Source organism: Pantherophis guttatus, chromosome 8, assembly GCF_059756535.1.
Source record: "Pantherophis guttatus breed Tessera chromosome 8, ASM5975653v1, whole genome shotgun sequence".
Classification (NCBI taxonomy): domain Eukaryota; kingdom Metazoa; phylum Chordata; class Lepidosauria; order Squamata; family Colubridae; genus Pantherophis; species Pantherophis guttatus.
This window is the reverse complement of record NC_142070.1, coordinates 27,803,699-27,817,387: the sequence shown is the minus strand read 5'-3', so window position 1 is coordinate 27,817,387 and position 13,689 is coordinate 27,803,699.

Genomic DNA, 13,689 nt, shown 5'->3' with positions numbered 1-13,689 from the left:
TGCCTATAATCTATAGGTCTTTCATTTGAACGTAGACTGCTCACCAGAATTCTTGCATTGGTATTTTAATCATTGTTTAAATTCATTTTACAAATGGGGATTTAGAGAGTGTTGCTTTAATGATTAAATGTTTTGAGTCTAGTCTGCTTCCAGAAACCTGACATTTTAAAAAATGAAATAAAATAACCTAATAAGTCTAATATATAGTAAGATTTTTATTTGGAAAGCTAAGCTATGAGCTCTTTGAAGAAAACATAATAGCAATAGTAATAGCACTTAGACCTTAGACCTTCATGGTGCATTACAGCCCTCTCTAAGTGGTTTACAGACTCAGCATATTGCCCCTAACAATCTGGGTCCTCATTTTACCGGCCTCGGAAGGATGGAAGGCTGAATCAACCTTGAGCCGGTGAGAATTGAACTGCTGGCAATCAACAGAAGTAGCCTGCAGTACAGCATTCCAACCACTGTGCCACCATGGCTCATAAGATACACATGGGAAGATCAATAAATTGGAAAAATACACCTCGATATAAAAAGAAAAAAAGTTCTTGCTTTTGGCATTGGGTTATCTTCCAAAACTCCTCAAATGCAATATATCAGGTTTAAAATATGCAATTTCTCGTAGAAAATATCTATTGAAAGGAATGAATATTTGTCAAAGAAGTAAAAATCGTGGTATATGACAACAGGTTTCTGCCCATGGAAGCAAGAATTAAGTATGGCAAGAGAAACATCAAAATGAGTTGAATTCTGTGCCAACAGATGTGGGTATACAGGTAGAGAGATAGGGTAAAAACGACTGAATAGTGAATGAATGTGAATACAAATTAGTATGGAAGAAGTATGTCAAGATGATTTGGGAATTTAGAATGAAGGGATTAAACAATGAAACAAATACATGATGATGGATGAATGAGTGAGTTAAGAAATAGGTGGAGAAATGGAAGGAAAAGAATTGGGGATGATTCAAGATGGCAACAGGGTGAAAGCTCTTTAAAGATTTCTTAGGTTTTTTTTCACTTCCTTTACCTACTCTCACCAAGTAGTTTGTTAGTATATTAAGAGTTTTGCACCCAACATAACAAATGCTAATTAAGGATACAAAACTATAAAGCAAGAACAAAAAGGAAGAGAAACAAGAAAGTTGTGGTTGAAGTGAGTTGATAAGTTCTTCAGAAAAGGAGAAATGAGAGGTTTAAAGAAGAAAAGGCAATCATGATGCGGTGAATGGACATTGTAAAATAAACAATGGCTTGCAAAACTATAAAGTGATGGACTAATAGAGTGAATGTTATTGGTGTAAATTGGATTTGGTTGTTTCTTTTTTTAAAATAATATAATTATCTAATTTTCCAACTTGTTAATGTCTCCTTACCTTAAATGGGTATAGTATGATAGTTATAGATCAATGTTTCCCAAACTTGGCTATTTTAAGATGCATGGACTTCAATTCCCAGAATTCCCCAACCAGTATGCCTGGTTGAGGAATTCTGGGAGTTGAAGTCTATACATCTTCAAAGGGTCAAGTTTGGGAAACACTGCTATAGATGAATGTACTACTTATTTTGTTTCCCCGAAAATAAGACCTGTCTTATATTTTTTTGAACCCTGAAATAAGCGCTTGGCCTTATTGCCATGCGCTCAAAAGCCCGATTGGGCTTATTATCAGGGGATGTCTTATTTTGGGGGAAACAGGGTATACTTTCAGGAGATATTATAAAAATTAATATAGAGCATATATGAGGTAACTGAGACATCAGAAAAATGCTAAGTATAGTATAATTTAGGTCCAGCATTACGATTCTTGTAAAAAGGAATGCTTCTACTCAAAAAAACACCAGCAAAAATGGTTGTTTTTAGTGTCCAGATCATACTCTACTATCTTGATCTACTTTTCAGAAAGTTAATTACCTCTGCTTTCCTTTGTTCTCTGCCCAGATTTTATGTCTCTATGGGAAACTTGAGATTTGTTTACTTCACTTTCTTGCTTTGTTCCTTACTGATGATAGTAGCTTCTCTGCCTCCCCCCCCCCATTTTATGCTGCCTGAAATTGTTTTTAGGTTGGAGTACCTGTTGCATGCCAGGTTTGTCGGGAAAACACCACAGGAGGAGGTAAATGAGCTCCTATTGCCAAACACATAAATTAGATGTTCGGCTGAATCAGTTTCATCTTCACAGGAGTTGGATTATGCATATTAGAAAAGTCCTGCTGGAACAAGCTAAGAGTCTCTTTAGAAACTTGCTTCTGACATTAGCTAGTAAAAATAGCTACAATTTCACAAATACTTCTTTAAATTTGGAAATTATATACGATTGGGTGTGCGTTGCTGTGTTAACAAAAGTCTGACATTGAATGAAATAGGAGTATCTGATAAATCCCAGTTAATCTTAATACATCTTGCATTCATTTAATAGTTATGATTTTTAAAAAATACCTTCTGTGCACAGCATGTTTGAGTTTGTGGTAAGCTAGGTCATTGGTGTCAGGCACAAACATGGTTATATCATTGACTCCATATCGTTTACAAACAGTATCATCTTACAATGTAGATGTTTGTATGAATTATAGGTGTAAAATATGTAGTTAAGAGTGTAGGTATGCCAATAAAATCTAATTTGGAGAACATACAGTCAGAATATAAGATCAATGCAAGCAACAGATTTAGTATGCTTAATTTATGTCAAAGTGAATCTGACAGTCTCTGAGAAGAGATAGATGACATGATGTATAAAAGCATAAAAATATTGCCAATATTTCAAGGAGAAAAATATTCAAGTAGCTTTCATGATAGCCAAAGATAGAGCAATAGAAAGATATACTATGAATGAATGCATATTTTAATGTCCAGCAAAAAGTTATGATATCTATCTCAATTAAAAATATATGAATACATTATAAAAGGAAAAGGATGATCTCTTTTGATTTCTAAGATGATCAGAGAAATCACCAAAAAATTGTAGGAATATATAACAATCACAGAGGAGAGAAAATTGTTAAAAATACTATACTATACTATACTATACTATACTATACTATACTATACTATACTATACTATACTATACTATACTACACTACACTACACTACACTACACTACACTACACTACACTACACTACACTACACTACACTACAATGTTTTCTTTATAAATGGAATTATATAATATTAGAAATATTTGTAGAAAGAAAATATATTCAGGAACTGACTCCATTAAAAAGTGAAATACAATCCTCAATAGACCATATTTGAAAGAACCAAGCAAAGATAGCAATAGCACTGATTTATATACTGCTTTATAGCCCTCTCTAAGCGGTTTACAGAGTCAGCATATAATTTGGGTCATTTTACTGACATTTCACCATCATTTTACTAACAATCTGAATCCTCATTTTACTGATCTCGGAAGTATGGAAGGCTGAGTCAACTTTGAGCCAGTGAGAATTGAACTGCTGAACTGATGGCAGCTGGCAATCAGCAGAAGTAGCCTGCAGTACTGCATTCTAACCACTGCACCACCACTGCTCTAATAGATAGAATACTATTGAAGATTTTAAGATTGTAGGGAAAAAGAAGTTGAAATGGTAAAGGCTCTTTGTTAACAAATATGGCAAGATTGTGTCCCAGTGCTGAGCAAGAATTAATATATAACTAAGTTATGAATTTATAGATGTATTGAATGGCTGCTTTTCCATCATAGACTAATAGTCAGAGAGGGAGAAGCGCTATGTTCCTACAACTATCTTTAGAGGATGTGTGTTAAATGAATATCGTACTTCAAATTTTAGGGATATTTTATTTTTCATACTCTCAATCCCCCACTGCTTCAACAATCACTCCTGATAGAGAAAAAGTTATACAGGAAATGTTATTACTGTTTACTCTTTTATGAAATGTCCTAGTATGTATTTACAGCCAAGAAATTAAAAGACGTTTGCTCCTGGGAAGGAAAGCTATGGCAAAGTTAGACAGCATACTAAAAAGCAGAGACATCACCCTGCCAACAAAAGCGCATATAGTCAAGGCTATGGTTTTCCCAGTTGCAATGTATGGTTGTGAAAGTTGGACCATAAGGAAGGATGAGTGTCAAAGAATTGAGGCCTTTGAACTATGGTGCTGGAGAAGACTCCTGCAAGTCCCTTGGACTGCAAGGTGATCAAACCAGTCAGTCCTAGTGGAGATCAATCCTGACTGCTCTTTAGAAGCCAGATCCTGAAGATGAAACTCAAATACTCTGGCCACTTAATGGGAAGGAAGGACTCACTGGAGAAGAGCCTAATGCTGGGAACGATTGAGGGCAAAAGAAAAAGGGGCCGGCAAAGAATGAGGTGGCTGGATGGAGTCACTGAAGCAGTCGGCGTGAACTTAAATGGTCTCTGGGGACAGGAAGGCCTGGAGGAAAGTTGTCCATGGGGTTGCAATGGGTCGGACACAAGTTCGCAACTAACAACAACAATATGTATTTAATATTTGAAAGGGATTCAATAAAACGACCCAGTCCTAAATTATTTCAGAACAATTCTTTTTTCTTTCATTGTAGCTGTATCCAAATGGGAACCTGTGTTGGACTTCTGAAGAAGAAATTAAGAATCTTGTGCCACTTTCAATTGCTAGAATTTTTTATCATTTGTATTTCCCTTTTAAATTTTAAAACTTCAGCCACTTTCTTTTGATATTGAATAAAGCATCCTTTTCCAGATCATTCTCTTAGCTTGTCATTTGTAACTTCCCTCCACCTATACACATATGCAGGTTGCATATGGCCTGAAAATCATTTCTATGGACTTAAGTAGGGAAAAAGGAACTTCATGCCTATACACACACCTGATGAGCCAGAAATTATTTAATTTTTTTTTTAAAAAACTAATTATTTGATGAATGTAATGTCTGGATTAGGGTTCTTTTCTATAAAACTGGAAACAGGAAATTTTCAGGATAAGTATGGTGAACCAATATTTCCATAAAAGCAGAGACAATGACAGCAGCAAAGACCAAGAAACAGGTGAATTGAACATTTTTTCGGATCCGTCTTAAATAACATACAGTAGCATAGAAATAAAAATAAAGAGCAAAATAAGTACAATCAGAGCAGGTTTAACTTTCAGAAACTGTTAGCCAATAAGGCTTCAGTGAAGGGTCATAGATTTTAATGGAAGACATAAACCAGGGGCTTTTATAATAATAATTATTAAACTTTTAACAAGCTTAATCAAATCAAACTGTTCCTAATGAGTCCTGCATAACCTTTCATCTTCTACATGCTTTTCTCATTCAGTTAGATGAAATAGAATTTGCTTTTGATTCTTTCAAACAGGAAAATAATTTTGGTGAAATTTTGAAAGGAAGAAATGTACTTTTTAGCTATCTACTAGGGATGGAGATAATCTTGAAAGCTTTGAAAGTTTAAAAAAATATGAAATGAAAACAGTACATTTTATGAGAAATATCTTAATCTGCCACTTCTGACAATGATGTACGAATGTACATCATTTCCAAAGAAATACTAAAAGAAGTTTAAAATATTAATTTATAATGGAAAACAGAAGTCTCTTTTATTGGTGATTGTCTCTGACAGCATCTATCTAATCTTTACTGATCTTGAAAAGCTAAACAGATTCAGATTCGGTTGGCGTTTGAATGGAAGAACACTAGGAAATTCCAAGAGTTAGCCTGTGAAGCTGAAAACATATTGGAAAATAGGAGGGAACCTTCACAGTTGCCAAAAATAACTTCATAGCTGTATCTATGAAATTTAGCTTCACAGATTAGATATACTGTATATCTTCCTATCTTATTCCATAATTTTATTCAGATTGGGAAATTAAAATTGCTATTTCAAAAATAGTGTTTTTGTTATCTTTTGCATATAAAAACAAATTTATATGCCTGATATAAAGCCAAAAAAAAAAGGGCTTCAAATATGAATAATTCTAAATCCTTGAATAATTATTTATTACTAATGTAAGATTTAACACATTCAATTCTATTTAACAAATTCAATTCTACTTTCTTTCTAGCATTTTTTGAAACTCGATTCAGTATAAGAATGTGCACTAAAATATGGCTTTTGGCATTGGAAACTTAGCAATTAATTATCAGATGATCAGATTCATGAGGAAATTTGAACTCTGTCTAAATCAAATGCTTTTTTCAAGGATTCTCTAAAACTTGATAATTCCAAATATCAGAGAAGAACAAAAACTAGATATGGGTTTGTGAAATGTAGTATTACCCCAAGTTTTTCATATAAGAAGAATACAGTGTTGAATGAGTTGAAAGGAGTAGACTTTTGATAACAATAACAATAAATGTTATCAAAATGACTGGGAAAGGAATGTTGCAGCAATTATTAATTATTGGCATTTCTATCCCATAACTCCTTCTGAGAACTTATTGTTGAAGTAGACCTGTATTGATTCATAGTGCCTCAGTCAAAAAAATCAGAAGTTTGGTATCACCTTTCTAACTAGAACATTTTATAAAGAGGCATAAACTCTCGTGAACTGTAACTCACTCACAAACTTCATTGATGATCTGATGAAGTATAATGCAGGTCACAAAAGCTTATGCCTCTTTATAAAATGTGTGTTGGAAAAAGTGCTATCAGAACCATCCTGATTTCTCATACATGGGGAATTCCCATCCTTTAGCCTATGTAAGTAAGAACCTTAGAGTATAGCTGGGATGTACATATAAAAAACATGAGCAACTTTTTAATTAATATACTGTATTGTCTTTGCATGTGATTTGCTCAGTATATAAAAATGATACATGTACAGTTTGGTATCTAGTAACAATTTGAAGCATTAACCAAACGGATTCTTTGGGAATTGGAATCTCTAGATCAGTGATGGCTAACCTTTTTGTTGTCACATGTTGAAAGTGTGGCATGCGCGCACGACTCTCCCCCTGCCCCTCACACAAGCCCACGTGACCCCCCCACTCCTCCAACCCCCATGCATGCCCACGTGATCCCCCCATCCCATTTTGGGCATAGCAGACTTCCTGGGCATGCATGCATGTCTCCCGCATGCGCCCTACCCCCTGCATGCACGGCAGAGACGTGAAAATTAGCTGGCCAGTGGGAGGCACAAGCGTATGCGGAATGGAGCTGAGCTGGGCAATGGCTCGAATGCCTGCAGAGAGGGCTCCACATGCCACCTGTGGCACGCATGCCATAGGTTTGCCATCACAGCTCTAGATTATCCTCAGAAGCTTACCTTCAAAGATAAGATTTAGATGCAAGACTAAGGGTGATTCTATGACTTCTGTTTGGCAGGTTATCTATTAATCCTCATAATAAATGATTTCTTATATTAAAATTTACATCTGCGTGGCCATTCCTCATTTGGAAAGAAATTTTCCATTAGTAATGTCTTTCTTCTTTAATCTTGTTACTTAAGTCATTGGGTAAGCATGGTAACACAATATTTTGCTTAAGGGACATCTGACATCTTCTGTTCATTCAGAAGAAATGATGCTTGTATAATGCTAACCTTTCCTGAGTTTGATTTCGGAATATTTTTTTCAAGTTCAAGAGAGAAGAAAATATATTTGCATTCTTTATTACTAGACAGAATCAGATTACCTTTAGTTTTACACACTTCTGGCTTTTGACTGGCTCCTGTGGTAGCCACTCTGAAATATTTTACTGCATGCATTTGCAATATTTCCATCTTTGGCTAATGAAGGCTAATAGCACTCCAGGCAGCTGAATTGACATCCTGAAAATGCCTTGAGTCTAGTGCGTGTGCTGGCACACTTCCCTGTTGTAGCTCAACTACTAACAGTTGCCCTTTCTATAGTACAGAATTAGAATGATGAGATGACAAATTGGAAGAAGCTATAATTCCCATAGGACAGAAACGAAGAGAAAGGGAATGTTAAAACTTGTCAAGTAAGACTTTATTTTTAGATTGCAAAATACTTGAAAAATCTTTCTAAGGACCAAAGAAAAAAGGACATAAGATATGATGGCGGGTACCTTTGCGTTGTTTTGCTTTTTGAGAATTACTTAGAATAAATGCCGAGGAACAGCTTGGCTGAGACTGTACAATTGGGGAAGAGAAATCTTTCTTCCCTGACATATAAAAACGGCTAATCCTGAAGCGTTTATTAGCTAGGCACGACAATACAGTAATGTCTTCTAATGAAATTGGTTTTTGCAAAAGGAACGGGATTAATGTAATATATTAGGATGATTATGATATTTAAAGGGGTAGACATGAAACCTCCAGCTTGTATGTCAATTTGACTTGATTGGAAGCAAGTCTTTCTTCCAATAAAAGCGGAATCTTCCTCAAGGATAAAAATAACCTTTCATGTTTATAGTAGTCTGGAAAAAGTGATGTTGTAATAGATACTATTGCTGGCTGGATCTGTATACAGTTCGTTTCACATTTTGATCATAGGCATATTGAAAGTCAATATGGGCCACAAATGTTCACACAGAGAGGAAAGAATGAACTAGTCCTACTTTCCTATCAAGGTTAAGACAATACAAAATGCAATTTTCTGCTTTTATGTTTTTGCAGGCATCACTAAGCATATAACAGTAAACATATTCTCATTTTATGAGTGGAAACTAAATCTTTTTCTCTCTTTACTAAAAGCTTAGGAAATAAAAGTTGTGGACACTTTTTCTTGTTTTCTTTATGAATGAAATAAAAATACATGAAGACCATAATAAATTGGATAATCTTTAAGTTACAACAGGTCCCCCCCCCACTTAACAAATTAACAAAACTCTTCTTACAGAAATCAGATAGCCAGGAAAAATGATCTAAAATCTAAAAAGAAAGTGAATATAAATATAAGTATATATCAGTTGAATCTATGTATAAATCAGTGGTGGGTGGCCCCTGGTTCAGAATGGTTCTATAGAACCGGTAGTAAAACCGGAGGGAGGCTCCACCCACCGAGCCTGACGTCATCAGAATGCTTCTGCGCATGTGCAGAAGCTTTTGTGTGAGCGAAGTGAGCGTGCGAGTGCGGCCCCGTTACAATCCGGTAATAAAGGTAAGTAGAACCCACCCCTGGTATAAATGTATAAATATTACAAGGAATAAGAATGAAAAATAGAATATAACAATAGAGAGATGAAAGTACAAAAGTAGTAGAATAAAATAAAATACAAGCAAGGAAATTAATCAGAATCTTCCACCACAAATGCAGGTAGTCCTCGACTTACAACAGTTCATTTAGTGACCGTTCGAAGTTACAACCTCACTGAAAAAAAGTGACTTATTACCATTTTTCACACCTGCGATCATCCCAATGGTCATGAGATCAAAATTCATAAGCTTGGCAACTGGTTCATATTTTTGACAGTCGCAGTGTCCCAGGGTGATCACCTTTTGCAATCTCACAAGCAAAGTCAAAGGGAAATTCAGATTCATTTAACAACCGTGTTACTAATTTAACTGTCAACCCTGAAGCTGACTTGGCTGAAGCCGTCTTGGAGCTTCAGTGTTGCCACACTGGACCGAGTAATAGTGAGGGGGGATTAGTGATAGCTGGAGATGTGTAGTCAAAATAAAATACTTTCTCTTGGGAACCAAGGACGTTCTCACACCTGCCAGAGGAAGGAGGAGTGGTGTCACCAGATCATCAGATGCTGCATTAATTGGGCCATGTGACTGATTGTTTGGGATCGAGGGAAAAACTTTTACTTTTAATTAGGTGAAAACCAAGGGGCCCTTCAGAGTTGGTTTTCACCAGATTGGTCTGACCCAGCCTTAGGAGAAGCAAGAAACAGATTCCTTGTCATGAAAACCCCCTCTTTATTTACCTCTTGTAAATTAATGGCATTCACCCACCGAAAAGTCCAAGCAAGAGTCCTGCAAGGAATTAAATGCAGCAACAGATCATATCAATTCAGGGGTGGGTTCTAAATTTTTTTACTACCGGTTCTGTGGGCATGACTTATTTTGTGGGTGTGGCTTGGAGGTCATGTGACTAGGTGGACGTGCCTATCTGGTCAGAGTCATTTCTGGAAGGTCCTTGCACTTACAACCAAGTCCTCGCACTTACGACCTGACTCATTTGTTTGCTTTTAACACTGATCAGCTGTAGGACGGCCCTTTGAAGCCCCGCGGCAAGAGTTTAAACAGTTTTTTTCCCTTTAGTCATCAGCTGGGACTCAGGAGGCAGCAATAGATTGGGGGTGGGACCAAATAAAAGGTAAGAATAACGTGGGTGGAGGGGTGGGGGGGTGGGAGGGCGGGGGGGAGAACCGGTTCCGTGACATCATATCGTCACTGCTACTGGCTCAGCCGAACCGGACCGAACCGGGAGGAACCCACCACTGTATCAATTCCTTGTGATAATTGCAAGGCTGTGAGCTCCCAGCTGAAAGGCTTCAAATTAAATTCTGACAAGCAGTCTTTGATGTACGAAACACAATGAGCAAAATCTTCAGAAATACGAACTGTTGTCTCCTACGACAACTACTCCCCTTTCCTTCTATTTATTCTCCAGCCAGGGAGAGGCAATTCAGTGTCCACGGGTGCTTTGTTTCTCGAGTTGACTCCTTGTCCTCCATTGTTCACCTCTGCTAACTGCTCTGCACATACGTGCATCTCAGTGGTCAAATGTAAAATTTGTTACTACTGGTTCTGTGGGCATGGCTTGGTGGGGGGTAATGTGACTGAGTGGGCATGGCCAACTTTTTTTTTTTACTTTTAAAACCATTTTTTCTACAATCTCTTCAGCCAAAGAGGTTGTAAAAAAATGCTTTTAAAAGACTCTGATGATCATGCAACTCAGGTGGGATTGTCAGAACCTTTTAAAAACATTTTTTTCTACAACCTCTTTGGCTGAAGAGGTTGTAAAAAAAATGCTTTTAAAAGCCTCTGACGATCCCAGCTGAGTTGTCCGATTGTCAGAGACTTTTTTTCTTTTAAAAGCCTCTGATGATCCCAGTTGAGTTGCCTGATCATCAGAGGCTTTTTTTTCTTTTAAAATTTTTTTGGCCGAAGAGGTTGTAGAAAAAACGCTTTTAAATTTTTTTTAAAAAAGCCTCTGATAATTGCGCGACTCAGCTGGGCATGGGGGAGGGAAGGGATTTTGCTACCAGTTCTCCGAACTACCTACCGCTATTGCTACCAGATCGGGCAATCCGGTCTGAACTGGGAGCATTTCACCCCTGGTGCATCTGAAACAGGCCCCAGCTGTTCTTCCTCCTCACTCATCTCAGCCTCCAAAGGCAGCTGCCTCTCTGGTGGCTGGGAAATGTCAGATGGCCCTGGCTCTATCTCTGTGTCTGACACAGAGCATCCATCAGAGCCTTCCCCAGACTTCAGAACTGGCCCAAGTTCCTCCCCAACCTCCTCATCGTCTGAGTCTGCCACCAGCTTCACTGGCAGCTGGCGGGCCACAACACAGATATGTGCCAATTTGATATTTCCAATAAAGTTATTCTTTGAGGAATTCACCTGCCTCAGAGTTTTGCTTGCAATGGATCTATTACTTGGAATCTTGACATTAACAAGTGCACGTGGCCCACCTGAGCTCCATTTTTGCTGGCAGAGACACCACGGGCTGGTCCTTTGCTGTTTCCAGGGCAGCCCCACGGGCCATATTTAAGCACCCCGTGTGCTGAATCTGGCCCCTGGCCTTGAGTTTGACATCCCTGTCTTAGATCCATTGCCTGAGAGTGCATCTGACATTTTCAAAGCCTAAGGAGCATAGGCTCCCCATTGAAAAATATAATAAATGGATTTCATCAATAGCTTTTTTAGGCCATGGTGATTTAAAGTGGTCGCTAAGAACCACTTTAGAGACCAGATCTATGGGATGGAAAATTTATTTTAACCAAAAATTCATAAATAAAAACCAAACCAATTTTGTAGCTTCCACAAAAACTAAACCAATCTCAAAACATTGAAATGACACTCTTAACACATTCTGAGATGGCAAGAGTGGCTCTCAAACATTTCATTTGAGCAACTTCAAGAACACTGAATTTAGTAAGAGTGGCGCTTAGTGAATTAGTCCTGTGGAGAAACTGAGGACAGCCTTGAGCAAGAGCACCTTACAGGCTGCAGGGATATAACAAGTTCCCTTTGAATGACAGAATCTCAGAAAAGCTATGGACCTATAGGGAGCAACACAAGCCTAATAGAAAAGATGTGCATTCTAAGCTAAGAGGCATGGAACAACCATTGCTGGAGATGGAAAGGAAGCATGGCTTTCTGTTTTAAATTCTTGCTAGTTTGTAGTTTTCTGCTTTGATTAGAACTATTATTGAGGGGGAAAAGTTAATCCAATGGCAACCCTAAGGAAACACATAATTGATAATTGATAACTGTGGGTCATTTTGGAGAATTATATCCAGTCTGAGAATGATATGTTACTCTCTGCACCTAAACACCTGTGAAGTATTTAGCAGAATTCAGCTGCAAATATTTTCAGTGTTGTATTGATAAAGAAGAGCTTGGTGAAAAAAAATTCTACCCAGTTTATTTAAGAACGTTTGTTATGTTTCTTGGAAGAAGAGCTCAAATCTGCACTTAGTTATAGAACGAGTGTAGATGTTACAAATAGGGAACCAAACCCTGTTTCTCATTTTCTTGAAGGAATTTGTCTAAGATACTTCCGACATGGAGGAAGATATATAAGAAAGGAACAGAAAAGAGAGATTTTCATGTCTTGACCCTACTTTTTCACTTAGTGTTTCATATTAAAAAATAATTCAAATCTCATAGTGCTGTGATGAAAATTTGGTTCTAGTTATCTCTTTCTATGCAAACTCCACAGATTAAATTAATCAATGTGGTGAGCAGATTGCTTATATCTTTCTATTTTCGTCTCTAGGGTATATCAGCCAGAGATTCAGAAGTATTTGCTTTCACTTTTGCTCAACATTTGCTTGTCACAACATCCAAACCAACACGTTGTGCTCAACTTTAATTACAGTCTGGACGATAAACATAAATGTCCCCAGGAAGAATAAGGAAGAGTGATGAAATGCCCTTAAAGTATATCATGATGTAGGCTTTGTCTCTCATGGTCTGTAGTGATAAAACATAACCAAAAAAAGTCCTGTTTCTGATGTAAGGAACAATAAAAAAGAACTAGCAAGCTAAAAACTCACTTAACTGTCTTAAATTATGAATGGGTTCACATATTATACTAAGCCATTATTTGATGAATCATAGTTGGAAGAAACCATAACTGAGTAGATTTAGAAATAACAGTAAATCAAAATTGAACAACTAACATTGCAGCTTATTCCAATAGGAACATTCAACTTCAATGGATCTCCATTGGTTCATAAAGGAATTTTTCCAGCCTGATTTGCAGAATCCAAAGGCTGAATGTAGGCCTTCTTTTATAAGCTCTATCACAGGCTTAAAAGAAATTACGAATGCTCAGTTGTGTATGAACATACACTTATTTTAGTAGGTAAACATGAAAAGGGTAGACTAAAACATATTTAGAAGTTGAATGAATTCAGAGTACTGGGTGGGATAGTATTGATTTATAATCCACTGGGCACATGAAAATTCAAAGTTCAATTTTTTTATTGCTAGAGAAATTGTAAAATTAACAGTCATATAAAGAATAAATAATTATTTAAACTAAGCAGGTCATAGAGCTTTGGTGGCACAGTGGTTACAATGCAATACTGCAGGGCTAACTCACTGCTCACTCCAGGAATTCAATTCGGAGCGGCTCAAGGTTGAC